The sequence below is a fragment of the Arachis hypogaea genome, chromosome 10 (genome assembly GCF_003086295.3).
Source record: "Arachis hypogaea cultivar Tifrunner chromosome 10, arahy.Tifrunner.gnm2.J5K5, whole genome shotgun sequence".
Lineage (NCBI taxonomy): Eukaryota > Viridiplantae > Streptophyta > Magnoliopsida > Fabales > Fabaceae > Arachis > Arachis hypogaea.
The window spans coordinates 109,003,966-109,023,844 of NC_092045.1; the positions used below are offsets into that span (position 1 = coordinate 109,003,966).

The window sequence follows — 19,879 nt, forward strand, 5'->3', positions numbered from 1 at the left end:
AGGAGAGATAATACGGGTTGGTTACTTATTTAGATAAGTAGGACCAAACTCATGTCGGTGTGTTCGATCTTTGAGGTTGGATAGGTGTTGGTCCGGCTGATACCTGTTGATTGGGATTTAGTCATTTTGGGCTTGGTTGAATTATGAGCCAGTGTATGAACACAAAGTATTATGAAAAAATTATTCATCGTATACAAAAAAAATTATTTCTTTCATAAACTGTTAATATTCACTACAACATTTTCAGGTTGAGGCAACATTTAAAAAGTGTTGTCTAAAGACTGACAAAAAGTTACTTTTGATCTATGGCAATATTTTTGGGCCTAAGGCAACATTTTTGGGCCTAAGGCAACGTTTTTTGTCGGCGTCGCATATGCAGCCGTTGCCTTAGATCAAGGCAACACTTTGTTGTTTCAAAAACAACGCTTTTGAGAGCAACACTTGGTAAGTGTTGCCTTTAGTTGAAAAACAATAACACTTTAAAGGTGTGTTTGAGACAACACTTTTGTAGTGTTGTCTCTTCTCTCGTATTTTGGTCACTACTAAAAAGTGTTGCCTATTTGCAATAAAATTCAACCCTTTTATGTGTTGCTTATAAGTTTGAATTTACAATACTTTAAAGTGTTGCCTATTAGTTTTGAATATGAAACTATTTAAAGCATTGCTTTTTCTTTTGAATATGCAACCTATACAAGCGTTGTCTTTTCTTTTGGATATACAACCTATACAAGTGTTGCTTTTTCTTTTGTATATGCAACCATACAAGTGTTGTCTAATATTCAAAATATGCAACTAATAAAAGGGTTGCGTTTTTTATAAAAATAAAAATTACTTTTATAATAAAAATACAAAAAAATAAAATTTATAATAAAATTTTTTGTTCATACATGTGTAATTATTTTAATTAATAAATAAATTTATGCATAATAAAAAAAATTATAAAAAAATTATAAAAGAGACAAAATAACTAATAATAAAATTTTAATTAAAATAGATATTAAAAAATTCAATTAGTATTTCAAATACATGTTCATCAATAATTCTCAACAAAATAATAAAATTATTGTCTAACAATAATTGTCATAACAAAATAGTAATTAATATTTATCAAAAAGATGTCCTAGATTGATCAAATACAAGCTGAAACTAATTAATATCTTGCGATTTCGGATTGATCGCTAAACTTCAATGGCAAGGTGATTTTCATCAATATACGAGATATTAGGGGAAGAATGGTAAGAGAGGTATCTGCAGGTGGCTTCTGTTAATACAACATAGTAACATCAGGAAGGATCAAAGCAGACAAAGGAACAAGCTGAAGCTGACCACAACAAATGCTTCAAATTGCAGTTATGATTATTGTGCAATGTGGCACCTGTACGATGCAGTCCACAATTTAAAACCTTGAATCAAATCACAATCCAGTAAATGTAGGTTTTGGCATAGAAGAGGTAAAAGATAATAGAGAGCACTATAATTAACTAACAACAATAGAGGATACAAACATTTATTCCACCAAATTATTCATAGTGATATTACTATTAAACTAAAAACGATTATCGTCTTAAACATAAGCTAAAAACGATTTTCATTTATCAAAATGGAATCTGAAACTTGCTATATATGCACGGTTGCTTAATATAAAATATATAAAAAAGTACAAAAGAATAACATAAACATATATCAATTAGTATAATAAAAGAATAAAGATATACAACATACTTTAAGAGTGTCGATTAAGCTCTTTATTTATAATATTTGAAAGATAAATTTAAGGAATTCGAATACATATAGAATTCTCCTTAATTTGAATATAATTTATAATCTACATTGAACCGTAATAATTTTAAAATGGGGTCTCTTCATTCTTATTAAAATATAAGAATGAGACCAAAATTAAAAAAAAAACCAATTAAATACAAACTAATCATAATTCTTTTATTATTCTAAAAGAAATATTAATAATTACTTTTGAAAAGATATATTTTAAAATTAAAATGTTTTTATATTTTAATTGTTTAATTAAACAATCAGTATTTTGTTACATAAAGAAGAGGAAAGATGAAAGCACGCCATATATACCTCTTAAAACTAGGAGCTCAGCAAAGAATGAGTAGAGAGGTTCCTTGACTGAAGTTGATCTAAGAGATTTCAAATGAGTTGTAAAATATAATTAAAAATTTAAATAATGAAAAATAAGTATATTCACTTTTTTACCACGCTAAAAAAGTATATGACCGTATATAAAAATTTATTGACTTCTCTGTGGACTAATTCTTAATATATTGAATTATTGATGCATCAAGAACAGCAAGTGGCATATATGTATATATTTATTTGTTTGATTCATCTTGTGATTCTAGAATGAAAAAAATTGGACAATACCTAGAAAATATTTGAAAAAGCTATAACAAAAAGTGATTCACTGACATGGAAAATTTCTCAACTATCCATATAGTACATATTTCCTTAATAGAATCAGTATCATTATCAAGATCGGAAAAAGAATCAAACTTACTTTATGGCCTTTGATGTTCACTACTAACCTGTGAGGCAAGTAAAGTTGATACTGAATTGACAGGATAAACACAGGGATATTCTTCAAAGTTTTCATACCAAATTTGAATTCCTGATTTTTTTAGACAGTATCTGTGTCTAAAAGAAAAATTGTTAACACAAATCTTTCTACTTGATAAAATAAAATATGCATATAGAATAAATTGTGAAATTCCCACTAGCCATTCATGAATGTCAATTCAGAGATTAGGTGCATTTCATTTGAATTCTAATCAGAAGATGACTCATGACTGTATATGACCTTTATGTTTGTGGATTAATCTGCACTCACAATTGAAAATACTTTGTGAGCGCAATCTAGTTCACAGGTCAAAACAAGGGTGTATAATTCCCTTGCATGACAACTTACAAACTTCAGAATCTAATTTAGAGATTTCAACCATAAGAAAATAAAGAGATATCTTTTGGCATGGTAAGATGTGAAGTTTATTGAACTTACTATTGATGAAGTTATTGTTCTCCATGTTGCAGCAAATTAGTTCCATGAGACTGAGCAGCTAAGAGGTCTTCCTTCATTTAACTTGGAACTGCAAATAAAAATGGGTTGTATTTTTTAATATTTATAAAGATATGATAAATGGTGAATATGTTTCTGACCCACTTGTGACAGAGACAAAGGCGATTTACCAATACACGGCATTCAATAGTTATAAAACAATCTTCCCAAGGCTATGACCGATTGCTAGCATAACAAAGTAACCAGCATCTGGTTTGAATCAAGTTTACCCTAAAATTCCAACAGGTTAACCCATTTCTTTCAAGACTAGTTATCTTGGACATACCTAAAGGCATTTCCATATTCCCTCTAACAATAGCACATCCAACCACAAGAGAAAACAACGAGATTTTTTTTTATTTAAATAAAAACCGAAAACAAAGGTAAACACGACATTTATCTAAGCTACATCCCAACACAGAAAGCTAGCAGGGTATACCAAAGGATCTAGAAACAACAGCTATCAGCTGATTAGGCCATAATTCTCAAGTTTTAAGACCCTTCCATAGAAATGGATCTCAAGCAGTTTTAGAAAGTTGACACACACTTAGTATTACAAGTATAAGTATTAGGATTCAAAACTATTGCACACAGTGACAGTATAGTTGCCTCAACACTAATGCACACAACAACAAGTTTCATATAACCAAATAGGATTCAGAACACAAAAATAGAAAAGAAAAACAGAGGAAAAATCATGAGTACCTGCAGAACAATGATCAGCGGTGATGAACCCTAGCTGAAGAACGCTGGCAAATTGGAAGAGATCAGAGATAAACGGCAAGCAAAACCTAGAGAAGCTCAAAACAGCAACATTATTACTAAAAATCCTATAATAGCAACATCAACATTATTAAAATTAGGATTCAAAATGAAAAAGGAAAAGGAATAGGCAGAATCATAGGATTCAAAACAAAGTCACATTTCTCACTATTTTTGCATAAGTAGCTACTTCTCCCAATTTAGAATACGGACGAGTAAAGCAGAACTCAGCGCGAGAGAACGAAGAACAAGGTGCGAGCAAAAGAACATAGCGGAGCAGAGAAAACCTCGGCGTGAGCAGAAGTACATGGCGGAGCAGAGTAGAACTCGACTCGAACAGAAGAACACGGCGGAGCAGAGCAGAACTAGGCGCGAGTAGAAGAACACGACAGAGCAGAGCTAGCAGAATAACACGGCACGAGCAGAAGAACATGGCGGAGCAGAAGAACACGGCGGAGTAGAGCAGAACTCGGCAGAGCAGAGAGAAACGCAGAATGCACGCATCAGTGTTGTGAAATTGGGAAAATTGTGTTAGGGTTGGGGTTAGGGATTTAGGGTTATTCATGATTTTGATTCTGAACGCCGTCTAAGCATTCGTCTGGGAGAGATCGGCGACCAACACGCCTCCGCAATCAACCATGAAACTCACACGCGCCGCCCGAGCAAGCCTCCATGGAGCTAGCGCATCTGCTTGAAAGAACCTTCTAGGACAAACTCGAAGGCTCGATCCCTAAAGGCGGTGAAGAAATCGCTGAATTCGGTAACAAACGAGGTGAATCAAAGCGAGGCACAACATGAGCAAAGCGTATGAGATCGAATTTCGCTCCTCGAACCATAGTAACAACAGCAGCAGTAAAAAGAGAAAACAACAACAACGATAACGGAGAAGAAGACGCTTACCGTGATTTTGATTACGCGCAGGAAGACGAAGACTATCACGATTTAGTAACAGGAGTGAATAAGGTGATGAATATATGCTTTGCTGCTTAAAATATTTAGAGGAAAGAGTAAAATTTTAATAGAAAATATTGAATTATTTTAGGCAACGATTATAATGAGAAGTCTATTTAAAAACTTAAAAGCATCCTTCGTAAAGGGTAATATATGAAACCATAAGCCTTGCTTGATTAATTTACTAAAGTAACGCTTTTTACATGTTTTCTAATTGATCAAAGACAATGCTTATGACACGTTAGTTAATGAAGAGTTACAATAGCCTTATTCTTTTGCAATAAATTTTGAATGTTGTTTTTGATCATTTTAAACAACATTTTTTGAGTATTATCTGTATTACATGTTGCAATAGTTTAAAAATGTTGTAGTGATTAATAAATCCTAACAACAGTAACAAATTTAAAAAATTTTGACAATAGGAGCAAAATATATATAATATAATAATAATTTTTATAATAATAATCTTATGTGTATATAAAAGTCAGCTGTCAAATTATCCATTAATCATTATGTATTTATGTATAAACATATATTGTTTAACTTATTTTTAATGTATATTTTATATTTCAATATATATTTTGTATAGGTAGTTATTTTTTATGTATATATAATATGATTATTGTGATAATTATATTTTGTTATTATAAAATATTATTAGCCTTCAAATGTGTATTTTATAAATTAAAACACTAAAATAGTAATTTAAATAATAACATATATTTTAGAATTCTATTTGTTAGGTTTTATATTTTGAAAAAATTGAGTAATTTTTTTTCAACAATACAATCAAATTATTCCTTTTCTATATATATATATATATATATATATATATATATATATATATATATATATATATATATATATATATATATATATATATATATATATTAGTAAATAATTATTTAGAAATTCACTTCTCATATAATTAAAAACCAATTTTTATTGATATTCATAGTTAAAATAATTTTTTTAATTAATATCGTTGCTACTGGAAAAGCTCAAGCTAATTTTAAAAGAAGTTTTTTTTTCGAGTCAATTTATAACAAACAATACCAATCTCATTTAAACTGAGAATTGATCATTTTAATAAATACCTAATATAAAATTCTTAAATTGATTATTAAGTACCAAAAATTGAGTAACAAATTATTATGAGGTCAAATTCAATAATTTAATGAGAACAAATTAATATTATTATCATATACTACTCAAAAAATTTGAAATTTTAGTAAGAACACTTGTCTCCACAAATTAGTACATAGATATAACCCTGCTTAATAGCATTTATTTAATTTTTTTTCTAAAGTCATCCAACAAAAATCTGTTCCTCCACAAAAATTATCACACTTAAAATACACTCTAAATCTTAAACCAAAAAGCTGAACAATTTGTGATGTTCCTTAAACCTTAAACATAATTCTCTAATTATTATTATTATTATTATTATTATTATTATTATTATTATTATTATTATTATTATTATTATTATTAGTAGTGTTACTCTTCGGAAATTTAATTTGAATATGAAAGTAAAGGAAGGGTTGGACTCGTGTATGGAGAAGAGGGGTGCTTCACCTTGTTGTGGGATCAGAAGAAGCAGAACTCGGACCCTGCGAGTTGTGTCTCTCAAGATGTAAAAAAAAATTACGCTAATAAAAGAAAACGGAGGGTCCGAATTCCACTTTTAGATTTCAAATTCCATTAGCTGCAAATCGGACCATGCGATTTGTGAAGCCAAATTTCATTACCAAAGAACTCGCATGGTCCGAGTTGTGTACTCTGAGTTTTTTCAATTTTTTAACACAAATCGGACCCTCCGATTTGTGTACTCTGAATTGTTTTCAACTTTTTAAACACAAATCGGAGGGTCCGATTTGTGTACTCCCATATTTTTAAAAAACACCAAAAATTACCATGTTAAAGTGTATCACTCATGTTACTTCCATATCAAAATTTTTTAGCCTTACTCTTCCTATAAATGCCACTTTTTTCTAACTCATGTAATTATTGTTATTTTCATCATTATGGTTATTTTTTGGGGACAAGAACACGGGTTTTTTATTTTATTTTTCAGCAACATATTTTTTTTCTTTATTTTTTGTTATCCATAATCTTCTTTTTTGGATTAAAAACTCTACTCATAATACTTTTAATTTTGGATTTAAAAGAAAAAATGAGATCCATAACCACTTTATACAAAAAATTTAGGCCCACCCAAAATGGCCCAAGAATTACATTAATATTAGCATTAACTTCTGCTAATTATTAACGCCCGAAACGACAATTTCATCGTGCCTCTATCTTGGATTTAGTAATTGTCCCCAATTCAGTCAGCTACGCGTATAGAAGCAGTTTCAGCCACGTACGTTCATCACTTATAGAAAATAAAGGCCTTCATCACCGCAATTATTAATGATGTATTACAGGTAGGGAAAAATACTCCGGTGTTTGGAAAATAAATCCTTTCAATTGTTTAAAAAAAATTAAGAGGATAAAGTATGATTTTTAATTTTTTATTATTTTTTTTTATATTTATTTTTGGTTTCACTTATAAAATTAATAGTAAAAGATCACATTTTACTTCTTCAATTGTTAAAAAAATTGAGAAAATCTATTTTTTTTAGTGTTTAACGAGAGTGAATCCTCTCCAATAAAAAAAATTAAATAGTATCAACTATTTAATTTTATTTTTTATTATTTTTTTATATTTATTTTTAGTCCTACTTATAAAATTAATAATAAAATATCACACTTTCTTTTTTTAAGTGTTAAAAAAATTAAAAATATCAATTGTCGTGTTTGACATAATTTGTGTCGACGATTTGATGATGATATGACATGATGTACCTCTCAATTTGGGTGTTTGACATAAATTGTGTCGAATGATTTGATATGATATGACATGATGTTAACAGGTTACTTTTTCTTCAAAAGTTTGAAGGAAAAAATAGAACATGCTATTCCGTACAGAGCTTTTATTCTAATTTGTTTTAAGTTAAATTTTATCAAACAAAAATTGAATTTTCGATTTTTTTATTATAAAATTTGATACCATATTAAAATTATTTTTATTAAAAATTTAAATTAATAAAAATACATAAGTATTTATATTTGTTTGTTTCAATGTGGCATATTATCAATCTTCAAGTCATTAATTAGTATACAATGAAATGCCATCATAATCTTTTTTTCAGGTGTCTAAAATCTAAATGCCATTATAATAATTGAAACATGAAACAGTGGCTGTTGAATAAAATTCTAGTGATCTAAAAGATTGCAACACGCATAGTCGCCGATGTCATTAATGTAGAATGACAGAATTTTTCATATAAAAGAAAATTTCTTTTTGGGGGGACAATTTCCATAAATAATAAATCCTTTCACTTTTAAATGCTTTCAATATTTCCTTTTATTTCAATCATTGATGAAGATATTACCAATAATAGGCTGAAAATTTTTATAAAATTTAGAAAAAATACCTAAATTCCTAAGAAATTTTAGATTTGACACTTGCTTATTAACAAATTTTGATGAGTAAACTATCATTTCTAAACATGAAAGTTGAAAATACTGACATATCTATTCATAGAAGACAAAAATTATCATTTATATCCATAAAAAATTACTTTTGCAAGCAAAATTATTCAAATTCTAAAAAATTAAATAAAATTCTTAAACTACCAGTTTCTCCACCACTACTACCATCGTCTCTTCTCTCTGTCTCAATGTTCTCAGCCACCCAATACCAACATCGATCACATTACCGCTCAGTATCACCGCCTCGCCCTCCTTCAATCGTCACCCTAACCCTTCCGCTTTCCGGGATTTGCCGCCGAAACTTTTGGAAGATAAACACCCTGAGAAAAATCACTAAAGGCAAACAAATTCAACTCAAGGAATCAAAACGAAGCAAAAGAGAAAAGAGGCGAAGTTAGTGTACCCGACGCGGCCGGTCTTCCAAGCTTGGTTGTGCTTGTTGCTGCCTCCAATCTTGGAGATGCTGACGAAATCCTACTCGGTGAAAACAACGTCGTTATAGGCGAGGAGGGCGCGACCCTACCACTGGGCGAGGGTGTCAGAGAGAAGTGAATTGCAGCAGTAGGAGCAGCAGTCGAGGCAAAGGGAGTCAGTAGCGACACCAGCATCATCGGCATTCTGGATTAGCTCCTTGAGGATGGTGTTCCCTTGGAGAAGTTCACAAACACCTCTTTGATTCAGCGCGTGAGATTCACCATATGGCCGAAATCTTCTAGAAAGATGGAATCAGAAGACGTCGTTGCGAGAATCAAATCACACTTCTCCGCCACCCCAACCAACCAAACCTTCCCTCCACCTCCACCACCACCACCACCACCACCACCACCGAGTCAAGATTTCAGAGAAAGATAGGGGGCGGGTAGCGCGTTCTTGAGAAGATTCTAGAAGAAAGCGGAGGGTTAGGAGGATGGGAGGCGGTCGGCGGTGGAGGAGGTCGACATCGGAGATCCGTTGTCGTCAGCAGTGAAGGAGGTCGATGAGTGTTTGAAGGAGGGGAGGCAGTCGAGGCACACGCCGATAGAGAGTTTTAGGACGCGCAACTGGAGGCGCGAGAGATGATTACGGCTGCGGCTACGGCAGTGACGGCGATGCGCAATCGGGTGATTGCGTCGTGGAGGGAGGAGGAAGGGAGGGCTAAGAGAGCGGAGACTGCGTGGATGGATTACGTCTGGAATTTGGGTGGTGGTGGGATTTGAGATTAGAAAAGTGGTGGTGAAAATAAGGGTAACTTAGGGATTTTAGGTGATCTTTTAGTGTTTGGATAATTTTGTTGTACGAAACTCATCTTTTATGAATACAAATGATAATTTACGTTTCTATGAATAGATATGCTAGCGTTTTCAACTTTTATAGGTAGAAATAGTAGTTTACTTAATTTTTATTGTTTAGAAGTTTTTGAAAATAACTTATGCAAAAAGATTGGACTTTTTTGTTTTGAAAGGGATTAATTTATTCTAGAATATATTTTTTAAGACTTAGTTATCTTATAATAAAATTTGTTAAGAATTTATTTATTTAATAATCCTATTAAAAATTTGATTAAAAGTGATAAAAGCACTAATTTATATGACACGAGTAATTTTTGAAAGTAAAATTTTTGTTACATGTTCACTATGAAATTTTTTAAAATCAATTTAAATGTTATTATAAAATTTATAAAACTAATATTATAGAAATCAAAATTATAATTTTTTTAAAATTATGTAGACTTAGTTTTGGCATCGTAAATTAATGTGTATATTTTTATATCTAATTAGATATTATTCTATTAGGTCTATTTTATAAATAAAAATAATTAATTTTTATATTTATTATTTAAATATAATATTTTTTATATATAAAAAATATAGTTAGATATCAATATGAAAAATTTATATTAATAACTATAAAATTAACTTAAAATTATTATTTTATTTTAAAACAAGAATATAATTCTGATAATAGTATGAGGAGAGGTACTGAACTACTGATGGTAAACAAGGAAGAAGGACAGCAGTGGTTCGATTGTAGAGAATTTGAGATTTTCGCGAGATGGAGAGAAAAGAAAAATTGAAATATAATGAAGGTTAAAATTGAAAAGAAAAAAAAATAATTGATAATAAGAATAAAATTGAAATTATTTCTAACGTAAGTACAGCGGTGAAGATACATACATTAGAAGGGGGCAATGAAAACCCCCCAAATTATTAATTCTTAGTTTCTTACTTATTAAGTCTTTAATTTACTACTTTAGCCCTCTTAATTTTATTTTTCTCCCTCCTCTTAACTTATGTTTTTTAAGTTGTTTCTTTCCATGTCAAGTTTTTAGCTCTGCCTTTCAAAATATTAGGAATAAAAAATATATTTTATTTGTAAGTTAATTATTTAAATAATTTAAGTTAATTTTTTTAGAGTCAAATATTTTTTTAAAATTTATTAAAAATTATAAAAATATCTTTAAATTTTATTTTATTTTAATTTTATTCTAAAATTTTTTTTATTTGCATCAACTATATTTTCAGCAGTTAATTTTTCAAAAAATTCAAAACTAATTTAACAATAATTTTATAAGAATAATCTTTAATGTAAAATAAATTAAATATTATTATCATACATTATTATTGAATTAATTCTAAATTTTTTTTAAAAATTTAGTTGTCATTGATATATTTAATGCAAATTCGATACTTTAAAAATAAAATTAAATAAAATACAAAATATTTTTTATATTTTTATTAATCTTTTTTGGATAAATCACACCCAACTAAAATTTGAATCTAGTTTTTCAAGTAAGGAATATTATATATAAGAAAAGTTTTTAAATATATTAGTACATTGGTATTTCAGTAAATCTTAATTATTAATTTTAATTATATATATTTTTTATAATTAAGATCATAATTAAAAATTATTTTTTATATCAATATATCAATATACTTAAAAATGTTCTTTTTAATTTTATAATATATTTTCCTTTTTTTAACAAGAAAATAAAAATAAGAAAGCAATCCTAAAAAACAAAGGTTTCAACAATCTAGAGAGAAGGGCCCAAAATAAGGGGGAAAGTGGTCTCACCTAGCCCAATACCAATAAGAGATAACGAATGTCAAATTTTGAGACTCTGCTCTGCTCTATCTCCAAGTTGCTGCTTCCTCACTCCCATAATCCGATGAAACCTATAATGAAGATTAAGGTGAACCCATATTGGATATGACCAAAATTTTTATTCGATTCATAATAAAATTATTGAGTTGAATCTAATATTCGTATTTTTTAGTTTGGATCCGATCTGATCCGCAAATTTGCGGATTGGATCGGATATTGGATATATTTGCAAAATACAAAAATATTTTTAAAAACTTATTTTTATTAAAAAAATTAATAAAATTTATTTTTATATTCTTTTAAATATGTTTATTCTTAAAATAATATTAAGCATATTTTTAATAATAAATTAAAATAATACAATATATATGATAATTATTAGTTGAAATAAAATATAAAAAAAATAATTACTTATTTATTTTTTTATTTTTGCGGATACGCGGATATACGGATACCAACACAATATCCGCAATCCGATCCGATTAGTATGCGGATCCGATAGCCTTACAGATCAAATTCATATCCACAATTTTTCGATCGGATTCAGATAAACACCGCAGATATGCGGATCGGATCCGATTTATAAACAGCCCTACTGAAGATTGCAACTTGCAACGGGTATCAACTCTATAAATAATTAAATAGAGGAGCTTTACAATAACAACATAATTTACAAAAATATTAGGGGTATATTAAAAATCACCTATTAAATTAATTATTATGTATTTTTATATAAATATATCTATCATTTAATTTATTTTTAATATAAATTTTATATTTTAATAAATATTGTATACTAATGATTAATATTTTTTTAAATATTACGACTAAAATAAATTATATAATATAAATTCAAAAAACAATTCGTGTCATTTTTAATAATAACAATATTCTGAAAACCAGTTCGAATCAGAAACCATTAACAACATGGTTTGGACAGAAAACAAAACTGTCAAATCCAAAAATTAGATTTGGACCGCCGAACCGGTCCAAAATCGATCAATCGAATCGAACCGTGACTCGGCCGATTTTTTGAATTTTGCCAAAAAAGTGAAAAAATGCTACGTTTTGACTTGGCACCAAAAAGGAGCCCTACTCTTTGGCTTTCACCCAGACACCTATAGCACATTCTCGAGCCTCCAGCCCTCCACGCTCACCGGTCACCTCTCGTTCTCTGTTTTCACGTCTCCGGTCTCCACTCCTTATCTCGAGCTTCCGACGCAATCTCTGTCCAACCACCGTCGCCGTCGCAAGGTCCGTGAAAATCACTCACTGTCGCAAGTTCCTTTCAGCCAGCTTTCCGTTCGCGCAACTGGTTTTTCTTTCAGCCGCCGAAATCGTAGCCACCGACAGCGCTAGTTCCATCGCTGCAAGGAGTGGGCTACAGTCGCTGCCCGTCGCACTCAGGGGCTTCTCTCTTCGTCCTTTCGGCGTTCTCCCAGTCCCCAAATCTTGTTCCCTCTCACGCAAGGGGGCAGCTTTTTCCTCGAAGACAATAGCGTAATTTTTTAATTTTCGTTCTCTGTTCTTCATTTTTTTCTCAGAACAATTTTTTTGGGGGGTTGGGGGGAATTTTGCTAGTGCTAGTGCGCTACTCATTTTGAAATCTGTCTCATTGAATGATTAGTTACGCGCATGTGTTTTATTGTTCTCTGCTTTGGATTGAATCATTGATTTGATTGATCAGTTGATTTTAGTTTTTTGGTGAATATTTGTTAAAATTCTGCTAAAAATTTTGTTAATGGCTTCATTATTTTTTTAATTTTCGTTCTCTTTCTTCATTTTTTTTGGATTGTAAAGGAGAATAACTCTTTTGTTTTAAATAATCAAAATGATCAAGAACAAATTTGAGAGAAGTGTAATCAGTTGTATTAGTTGACCTTGTGTAATCTTTAATTTATTCCTCTGTATAATACTCATCTCTTTTATTTTCCTGCAGCATAACTTTCTTTTTTAGTGTTGCTGTCATCCTTTCAGGGATTACTAGTACTAATGTGCTACCCATATTGAAATTTACCTTATGAAATGATTAATTATGCTCATGTGCTGTATTATTCTATGTTTTGAATTGAATCATTGATTTGAATAATTAGTTAATTTTAGTTTACTTGGTTAATATTGGTTAAAATTGTGCTGAAATTTTTGTTAAGTTTTATTAAAATTAAGCTAAAAATTTGTTAAAAAGTTTATTAAAAAAGAAGTAAATTATGCAAAATATGTATTAAAATTATGATCAACCTTTGTTAGGAAAGAAATAAATTGATCATGACTAGCCTTTTAGTTCAATAAAAAAAATATTTAAATTGAATTAGCTCAATTAAATTAATCCGTCTTTTAATTTAATGAGTTTTTATTTAAATTGATGAGCTCAAAGATTTTTAATATATTTTATGATTTAAAACAATTAGCTTGGTTATAATAATGCATATATAGGTAATAATTTGATTGATGTTTTTACATGTAATTAAATTTAAAAGATATTTTATAATTTATATTAAATTATAATTATGTTGTATAGTATGTTTATTTATAATTTTTTATTATTTTATTATAAAACAAATTTTTCAGTTAAACCTAAGTTGAACTGGTTAGATTAATAAACTAATGAACCAATGACTAAAATGATTTGATAACCAATTCGATTTTTAGAATCTTGATAATAACATGTTAGATGATTCATACGAGAAATTATATTATAATTATAAATGACACTAAGTTGACATGCTAAAAAACTGTTTTGACAGTCATCATCAATATTCATGTTGACATGTCACTAATTAATATGTCACCATTTTATTATTTTTGGTCAAATATATAACACTCCGAATTTTTAAAAAAATTAAATAATTAGTTATTCATAATTTATTATTGTATTTAAAAAAAATTATTTTTCTAAAAGTAATTAAATAAATCTTATAATACTTTAAGTTTAAAATCTATTAAAATTTTTAAATAATTTTTATTAATATGAGATATTTCAAAAAAAAAAATTATTATTATTATTATTATTATTATTATTATTATTATTATTATTATTATTATTATTATTATTATTATTATTATTATTATTATTATTATTATTATTATTATTATTATCCGTTGGCCGAAGCTTAAGGAAATTAAAGATTAAGAAAGTAAAAATAAAGAAAGCAAACGTGGTTTGCATGTAAACTTATATATATATAATCATGACACATATTCATATCATTGTATTCATTAATCATCTTTACTTCATTTGCTTCATTGTATCACCGAATCAATACGAGGGAATAAGAGAAAGAAAATTGACCGAGAGAGAAAGAAAGAGAACCGAAGCTCCTTTGATCTTCCGGCCTTGAATTTTTGTTATTTCGTAACTCCAATAAAAAATCTAATCTAATAAAAGTGTTCGTATTCTTCTCTTTTACGTATTTGCGTTATTTTTTATCGATGAAAATTGACGGTGACGTAGCTCTCTTGTCCCTTGAGTTCGGTCAACTGGAGTTCTAAGAGACACAGATGATTTCTGACGCTTTCCTCTTCAGCAGCTCGATCAGAAAGTTTTTCGGAATTTTCATTGATTTTGATTTCATACGGAGGTAGGGAATTTTGTTTTGAAATTAACCGTTTCTTTAAACTATGAATGCCATGGAAGTCTAGTAGGTATTTGTAAATAATTTATGATTGTTTGAAATGACTGAATGATGAATTTGAGTTGTGTTTGTGATTGTATTGTTTGTCTTGTTGTGACTTACTTGTACATTGAATTGAATCTCTTGCTTGCACTATTTGTTTGTGAGTGTATTAAAGTGATTACGAGTTGACATTTGACTGAGGATTAACTATGTGGCTGAGAGACAGAAAATGTGACTAGTTTTATATTTAAAATTTGTTTTGAGTTTAGAAATTTAAAGAAAAGTAATTATTTATCTAAAGTAGAAATAAAAGTATTTCCAAAGGGTTAACAAAATAGTTTTACTAAGTAAGTTAATTATTTGCATTAAATTCATTACTTTTACGGCATTTCCATTCCCTACTGAGAACGTGTGGTTTGTTCTCACCCCAAAATCTTCCACCCTTTCAGTGACACAGGTTCGAAGATTCAGTTAGAAGATGCAGACGACTAGTAGATTTACTTGTGATTCCTGTTTTTATAGAGTTCCCTCGCCCTTGTTGCTTTAAGTTTTATTTTATCCAGAGGGATAGGTATTGTGTTTGAGTTTTATATTGAATTCATTTGTATAGCATTTATTATTATTAATAATTATGTGATTTGAATTACTACAAATAATTTTCTGGTATTTTCTTATAAACTGAAATGCGATATCGACCTAAAGGCTCAATATTAAATAGTAAATAAGGAGAACAGGTTAGTAACTCCTTACTTTTGGTACGATCATGACGTGCTAAAAGTTAGGGTGTTACATTATGGTATCAGAGCAGTTCGTTGCTGTTAGAGTCTTGGGAATGGACTGACTATGCTTCACTGCATACTCTGAGTGTCTATCATGCAGTAGGACTTGTCCTAGTGACAAAAATTTGAGTTTCAGATGCATGATTGTCTATTGACTAATGCTGATTAGTCGACCGTTGCATCTCTCATGGTATTAGGTCTAGCCAACTTAATACTAATGATTTATGTATATGAAAACACTAATGGATTAACATAGACAAAATAGAAATAAATGGTTATGCGAATTACAAGGTTTGGGAATGTTAGAAGTTGCGTTCTAGGGGTTGGATTCGTTTACTCTTTATTCGTGCCATGTGACTTGGTGTCATCTTTTCTTTCACTGTTTATTCATTTATTCTTCATCTCCTCCATCCCTTGTTTTAATTCTTTTCAAAATCAGATTTGATTATCCATCTTTATCATTATTTGTATACTTCTTCGTAAATCCTTACCCTTCGATCTGATTTTGAGTTTGTTTCAATGTAATGCACTCAGTATCTACCTTTGTTTTGTATTCCATTGATTAAACATGAGCTTGTTTATGCCATGAGCAATTTCTAGATGTGACAAGCAAATACGATAGTTTTATGGGATACGGTTGTCACGAAAAATAGACTGTTCTTTTCGTTAAAATGGCCTAAAGGAGATAGATCACTTGCAGATGGATCCTTTCTGAACTTTTATCCTTGGCATTGCTTATATTCTTCTTCAAGCATCTTGTACCCTTTGATCTTGAGCTAGATTTGGAACAATAATCAATCTTTAATTCTTCAAAAACATTGTCATGAACCTTGGTTATTTATATTTGTGAACCTGGTAATCCAGCTTAAATCTGCTTTGATTTATTCTGCTACCTTTTTTTATTGTTTCTGTCCAAGTTCTTTCTCAGATTTCTCCTTAGGGTACAATTTAGTTCTCTTTCTAACGGATTTTTTTTATTTTATGCACTCATGTTTGATTTTGATTCTACTCATCTTTTCAAATTCTTGTAACCATTATCTGTGATGTTCAACCATTTTCTTTCTGGATTTTGAATTTCTTTGTTCACACTTGAGCTTATTTATTAAAATTGCAAGTCTTCGGATTCTAAGTTTAACTTGCATTAAACCTCTCATACAACTTCTGCACCACACTACACTTTTTCAATCATTTTTATGAGAAATTATTTTTCTTATGTTTGAAAACTGAACATGTTAAATTTTTCTGTTTTTCTTTGACATGTTTAAAAAGAAAGATAGTATGAATCTCTTCTATCTTATATCAATTTTCAAGGACGAAAATTTTTATAAGGTGGATAGGATATAACAACCCGAATTTTTAAAAAAATTAAATAATTAATTATTCATAATTTATTATTGTATTTAAAAAAAAATTATTTTTCTAAAAATAATTAAATAAATCTTATAATACTTTAAATTTAAAATCTATTAAAATTTTTAAATAATTTTTATTAATATGAGATATTTCAAAAAAAAAGAAAAAAAGAAAAATTATTATTATTATTATTATTATTATTATTATTATTATCCCTTGGCCGAAGCTTAAGGAAATTAAAGATTAAGAAAGTAAAGATAAAGAAAGCAAACGTGGCTTGCATGTAAACTTATATATATATATATATATATATATATATATATAATCATGACACATATTCATATTATTGTATTCATTAATCATCTTTACTTCATTTGCTTCGTTGTTTCACCGAATCAATATGAGGGAATAAGAGAAAGAAAATTGACCGAGAGAGAAAGAAAGAGAACCGAAGCTCCTTTGATATTCCGGCCTTGAAATTTTGTGATTTCGTAACTCCAATAAAAGATCTAATCCGATAAAAGTGTTTGTATTCTCCTCTTTTACGTATTGGCGTTATTTTTGATCGGTGGAAATCGACGGTGACGTAACTCTCTTGCCCCTTGAGTTCGATCAACTGAAGTTCTAGAAGGCACAGATGATTTCTGACGCTTTCCTCTTCAGCAGCTCGGTCAGAAAGTTTTCCAGAACTTTCGTTGATTTTGATTTCATACGGAGGTATGGGATTTTATTTTGAAATTAACTGTTTTTTTAAACTATGAATTGTTTGTCTTGTTGTGACTTGCTTGTACATTGAATTGAATCTCTTACTTGCACTATTTGTTTGTGAGTGTATTAAAGTGATTACGAGTTGACATTTGACTGAGGATTAACTATGTGGCTGAAAGACAGAAAATGTGACTAGTTTTATATTTAAAATTTGTTTTGAGTTTAGAAATTTAAAGAAAAGTAATTATTTATCTAAAGTAGAAATAAAAGTATTTCCAAAGGGTTAACAAAATAGTTTTACTAAGTAAGTTAATTTTTTTTATTAAATTCATTATTTTTACGGCATTTTCATTCCCTACTGAGAACGTGTGGTTTGTTCTCACCCCAAAATCTTCCACCCTTTCAGTGACACAGGTTCGAAGATTCAGTTAAAAGATGCAGACGACTAGTAGATTTATTTGTGATTCCTGTTATTTTTATAGAGTTCTCTCGCCCTTGTTGCTTTAAGTTTTATTTTATCCAGAGGGATAGGTATTGTATTTGAGTTTTATATTGAATTCATTTGTATAGCATTTATTATTATTAATAATTGTGTGATTTGAATTACTACAAATAATTTTTTGGTATTTTCTTATAAACTGAAACGCGATATCGACCTAAAGGCTCAATATTAAATAGTAAATAAGGAGAACAGATTAGTAACTCTTACTTTTGGTACGATCATGACATACTAAAAGTTAACGTGTTACAAAATATACTAAAAATTATTTTTGATATTAAATTGAAATTAGTATTTTTTTTATTATTATGGACTGCTGAAATATTATGCTTAACACTATGTTTGGTTTAAAAAGAATAGAAAGAAAATTTCATTTTTTTTTATTTGGATGCTAAAAAACACGGGAGGAAAAAAAATTTTTGTGTGGGTTTCACCAAAAAAATTTTCATCCATTACAAACAAAAAATTAAGGAGAGAAAATTTATTTTTTGTGTATTTATAATATTATCCATAGTTATATTATTATTATTAATAATTATTAATATAAATTTAGTTTTAATAATTTTAATATATTATTATAATAGAGATTTATATTTAAAAATTATATATGTATTAGATAAAATTATAATATTTTAAATATTTATGAAATATAAATAAAAATATTTATAATTTATTTAATTATAAGGATATTAATGTAATTTTATATTATTATGATTTTTTTTATTTTTCTTTTCATTCAAATAAAAAAAATTTTTCTCTCTATTTTTTTCCATCCATTTTTTCTTCAATCAAACAACACACAAATAATTCTACTTTTTTTTTGTTTTCTATTTTATTTCTTCTTATTTTTTTTTCCTTCTATTTTCTTTTTTATATTCAAATAAAGCCTAAGTGTGACATAGTTTAAGAATAGAAATGGAATCATTGGATTTGATAAAACAAAATAAACTATGAGATTTAAGAGAACTAAAATTGAAGAGCTTGATTTGTATCAAATTAAAATTTTAAATCTTAAATCCAATTGTTTGATTTACTTTGAAATAATATTTTATTATGAAAAGGCAAAATCTTACCATACAATTTCAATGCGATGAATTTAAAAGAAAATGATAAAATATATCTTTTGTTTTTAAAATTTATTAAAAATTTTAAAAATATTTTTAAATTTTATTTTCTTTTAGTTTTGTCTTAAAAATTTTGTATTTTAATCAAATTTATTCCTAACGATTAATTTGTCAAAAAATGATGACCAATTCAAAAAAAATTCATAGAAATAACTTTTAATACAAGCAAATCAAACATATTTATCATGTATTATTGTTAGATTAATTTTAAATTTTTTTAAAATTTAATTATTAAGAATATATTTAATATAAATAAAAAAATTTTAGAATAAAATCAAAATAAAATAAAACATAAAAATATTTTTAAAATTTTTGACAAATTTTAAAAGCAAAAAATATACCTTATGAAAAAAAAATTAAAATATGCAAATAGAAACTTCAATTAATCTTCG

At 28.4% G+C, this 19,879-nt stretch overlaps 1 long non-coding RNA gene across 4 annotated transcripts; it reads right to left on the minus strand.

Annotated features, from left to right (window-relative positions):
* Nucleotides 1-964: 964 nt before the first annotated feature.
* On the minus strand, nucleotides 965-4,883 carry LOC112716421 (uncharacterized). Of its 4 annotated transcripts, XR_011866910.1 has the most exons (6): nucleotides 4,736-4,883; nucleotides 3,779-3,864; nucleotides 3,017-3,104; nucleotides 2,547-2,655; nucleotides 2,083-2,141; nucleotides 965-1,375 (listed from the first exon to the last, which is right to left on the minus strand). It is a non-coding gene; the product is annotated as an uncharacterized lncRNA (long non-coding RNA). The 4 variants fall into 4 exon arrangements; XR_011866909.1 differs by having other exon boundaries at nucleotides 2,083-2,655; XR_003812095.2 differs by adding an exon at nucleotides 4,005-4,586 and having other exon boundaries at nucleotides 2,083-3,104; nucleotides 4,736-4,880.
* Between the last annotated feature and the right edge of the window lie 14,996 nt (nucleotides 4,884-19,879).